This window comes from Dioscorea cayenensis, chromosome 9 (genome assembly GCF_009730915.1).
Source record: "Dioscorea cayenensis subsp. rotundata cultivar TDr96_F1 chromosome 9, TDr96_F1_v2_PseudoChromosome.rev07_lg8_w22 25.fasta, whole genome shotgun sequence".
NCBI classification, from domain to species: domain Eukaryota; kingdom Viridiplantae; phylum Streptophyta; class Magnoliopsida; order Dioscoreales; family Dioscoreaceae; genus Dioscorea; species Dioscorea cayenensis.
Window position 1 is genome coordinate 21,973,329 of NC_052479.1, and position 4,379 is coordinate 21,977,707.

Here is a 4,379-nt window from a genome sequence, read left to right on the forward strand (position 1 = left end):
GGGTTAGTCTCGGTGTTACTCGGCAAGCTTCTTTGTGGTCTCTCCGATAGAGACTTCACAATTTGCCCCACTTGATTTTCTAAATTGTTCAATGAATTGGTGTGGTTGTGAAGTGTAGCCTCGACCTATTAAAACCATGTATCTGATGATTGAACAAATCTAGTCAAGGTTTTCTCCAAGTCGGTCATTCGGGTTTCCAAGACTGAAACTCAGTTCTCCATATTCGAGGCTTGTTGTTGGAAACCCGGTGTTGCTGTGGACTTTTGTTGCCCTTGGTTGTTCCAGGAAAAATTTTGGTAGTTCCTCCAACCAAGACTGTAGGTGTTGTTATAAGGATTGCCTTGGTTTCTCATTGCATTACCCACAAAGTCAACTTGCTCAACGGAGAATGTACGACCAACGGCTATCGGGCAATCGGACGAGGTATATCCTCATCCACATCCATCACAACTCGTTATTGCCGGCAATCAAGGAGAAGGTAGAGTGTCTAACTTCTTACTCAGTGCCTCCACTTGGGCTGCTAACGATGCAACCGCATCAATATCATGGATGTCGCCCACTTTCTTCTTCTCCCTAGCATTACATTGGTAGCTATTCAAACCGATTCCTTCAATTAGCTGTCGAACATCTCCGGGGATCTTGTTACCTAAGGTAACTCCTACTACTGCATCAAGTAACTTTCTTGTACTTGGGTTCAAACTTTTGTAAAAAGTCTGAATGATCATCCACTCTGGAAACCTATGTTGAGGACATTTTTGAAGGAGTTCCTTGAACCTTTACCATGTCTCAAATAGGGTCTGCAATTCCATTTGCACGAAGGAAGAAATCTCATTCCAAATCTTTGCAAATTTTCTGGGAGGGAAATATCGTGCAAGAAAAGCTTCTACCATCTCCTCCCATGTAGTGATTGATACTCTAGGTAATGAGTGTGGCTACCGCTTTGCTCTCCCCCTTCAAGGAAAATGGGAAGGCCCTCAATCTTATAGCATCATCCATAACTCCATTGATCTTGAGCATGTCGCACATCTCCAAAAAAAGTTCTCTATATGGTTGTTTGGATCCTCATCGGCCAAACTACTAAACTGTGCCGACCACTGTATCATCTGGATGAATGCTGGCTTTAGCTCAAAATTTTGATCTATAATCTGGGGCAGTACAATGCTAGAATGTGTGCCCAAAACTGAGGTTCTAGCATAATCGGAAAGCCTTCTCTGTTGCTCATTCTGTTCTGCCATGTTTTTAGACCCTTCACCTTCAACCTCAGCTAGATTCGACGTTTCTTTCACAGGTTCTTTTTCCTTTCTTCTGAGTGTACGTTCAAGTTCAGGATCTCCTTCAACAATTATCGAAGGGTTCCCTCAGGTCATAACTCGAACCGCACCACAAAAATCGAATGATGATAGAATAAGAAGATATGGAATATAATGAATGAGGAATAGCTAAGATGACAAAGTGCAAAGTATCTCTAAACGCCTACAAACCGGCAATGGCGCCAAAAACTTGACAGCGCCCCTTGCTTGTTACCCGCAAGTGTAAGGGTTTGTCGAAGTAATAAATCCCAGGTAACTGGGGTATCGTATCCACAGGGAGTAGGGAATAAAAATACTAAGATTGCTACTTAATCAAGTGAAGATGAACAATGATTATGTTGATAAAATGTAATGAAAACAAAAATAAAAGAAATAAGAATGAGAGGCACAAATAAGTGAGTGGAAAGACAATCGATAGAAGTATGGTACTCAGACAATGATCCCCCTAGGACTAATGTTTCAAGTGCAAGACCAACTATTATGTCTCCTAATTGATGCTTAATGAGTCATGGACATCCATGAATACATGGTCCCAAACCTAAGGTCAACCGTGGCTAAATCTACACTATGCCCCAGTGGAGAAATCAAACAGTCTCAAGACCTTACACTGTGCATAGTTGCAAGACGCTCTAGGGATTCCAGGTGATAAATACTATTCCTACATGTAGATCTAACCCTTTAGTCTAGGCGAAAGATTTCTAGTCACAATTAAGCTCCAGGTGCTAAAGTCACTTCAACGCTTCACTTGGTTGCTCGCGCAACTAAGCCCCAACGGAGTTCATCCCTTAACCCTTCACTCTACTATGACAGCAAAGAACTCTTGGAATGTGGAGGTAGGATAAATCACATCGGAGAGGAAAGGGGACGCTCCGCCACCTCTCGACTCACCCTCTCGACCCTTTCCAACCTTGCTTTGTCTAATCCTCATGGTGTGTCACTCATCCAAAAAGGTTACCAAGATGGTCTCTCAACCCTAGTGTCACTCTAAGGGAGAAATCAGTCAACAAGGATTCAAAATTAGAACTCAATTAGAGACATCAATTAAGGAAAGCATAATAAAAGGTCAACGAAACAAAAACATCCTAGGGTTTACAAAATCCAAGTACCCACTAGGGGGTTTAGCTCTCCATGGAGCAAGATACAATCAATAATGAAATCAAAAGTAAAAACAAGTAATCTATAGGAAAACCCCCTCGGTATTCATGTCGATGGTCTTGTGGAGTAACCTCTTCTTCTCCAAAGGTCCCCTTGTTCGGCCTAGGGCACACCTTGCTGGATAGATGCCGACGAAAGCTCCCCCAAGAATCTTCTTCCAAGAGAAGCGTGGTGTTGAATCCGTAGAACCACTCCAAAGACTTGCCAAAGCCTTTCTAAACCCTAGCCGACGGCCTCCCAAAAGATGGAGAAAAGTTGGAGAGAAGGATAAAAGATGGCACCCAAAATCGTGCTTAATCGCGGCTTAAATAGGGCTGGGATGGGGCATCCACACGGTCCTGTGGATGTTCCACACACCCCTAGGGAATTTTCACACGGGCCTGTGGAATTTCAACACGCCCTGTAGATTCTCTGGAATTCGGATTTGCGGCAGAGTGTGAACTATAACTGCTATAGTAAATTGCTATAGTGATTTGCTACATTAACTTGTTAGAGTACCCGGCCAAACACACTCTTGAATCCACTTTTCATCGAGGCAACATAAACAGGCACACATTCATACCGTAGATCACGTCGCTTATTCAATAAATCACTCATTAGTGAAAATCTTTCTATCATTGCATAAATTGGGATACGTAAACATGACTGCCATCGTGCCCTCTCCAAATCATTGTAATTGCATGAATATATGGAGGTTGGCACACATTCATGTATCTTTGAATCCAACTTGTGTCTTCACATTTGTTTCTTCCAAGGTTTCACCAAATAGTGCATTCACGATCTACTTTAGCTTCTTTCTTTCATACTTAGCTTCACAACCCTACATGCACAAAAGAACACAAATACACATGAATTAGGGCTAAAATATGCTAAAAGTAATGGTCATCATAAGGAAAGAATGCTTCGTATTCTTAACACACAAGCACTTATCAGGCATCTTTTCTAAAGCTGGCTCCTGAACTCATTTATCCACCACATGCACCAAAAACATAGGAAAACCCTTTCTTACTAATTTCCTGTCTTCCAAGTATGAAACCAAACATGAAGGCAAAGTCCTTCTCACTTCCCTTAACACCACTTTGGCTCCTAAGGACCCATGAAAAGTTACTTCCTTCTTGAAACAATCAATGGAAGCAAGATGACTATCCAACCAATCCATACCAAGGATGGCATCAAAATCCTTGACCTCCAAAGGAATTAAGTCTGGCTTCAAGACAACTCCAATAACTAGCACAAGACACTCCCTATACACCAAACTCCTTACTACCTCCTCACCAAGAGGAGGTTGTATCCCCAACTCACACTCTAAGAGAGAAGGAGGTCTATTGGCATGATATGAAAATGCAGTGCTAACAAAAGAGTGTTCTATCCCAAAATCAATACATGTATAAGCGTTATGTTGAAAAATGGACATCGTACCTATGATCACATAAGGCCTACACTCATCCTCTTCCTATATCACGGCAAACAATCGGGTTTGAGCTTTAGTTTGTGGTCACTAGGGACCTGGCTTGTCCTGACTTGATAGTGACTATGGTAGATGCTACTGGCTCTAGACTTCTGGACTGGCTAGGACAGCCTTGAGATGGTGTTGTAGATCCACAAAGTCCCAGCTCTGGATATGCTGATCTTAAGTGTCCAGTTTGACCAGACTAGAAGCACATGCGAGGAGTTAGGTACTGTCCTTTATGTGATTATCTAGAGTTCAAGCACCTGTTGCTAGCTTTTGGGCTTCTAATACTAAGAGCACTATCAGAATGTGTGAATCTCTACTGGTTACCACTATGAGGTGGTGGAGATCTCACGGGGCCTGATGTAGATGTGCCCTTAGAAGAACCCTCACTCTTGTTCTTCTTTGATGGCTGCCCCATCTCTAAGCTTCTTCTCTTTACCATGTTATCCTAAATTCTTTTC

General features: G+C 42.4%; 1 non-coding gene across 1 annotated transcript; it reads left to right on the forward strand.

Moving 5' to 3' along the window:
* Window positions 1-735: 735 nt before the first annotated feature.
* On the forward strand, window positions 736-842 carry LOC120269725. The gene has a single exon (XR_005539365.1). It is a non-coding gene; the product is annotated as a small nucleolar RNA R71 (small nucleolar RNA).
* The last annotated feature ends 3,537 nt before the right edge of the window (window positions 843-4,379 follow it).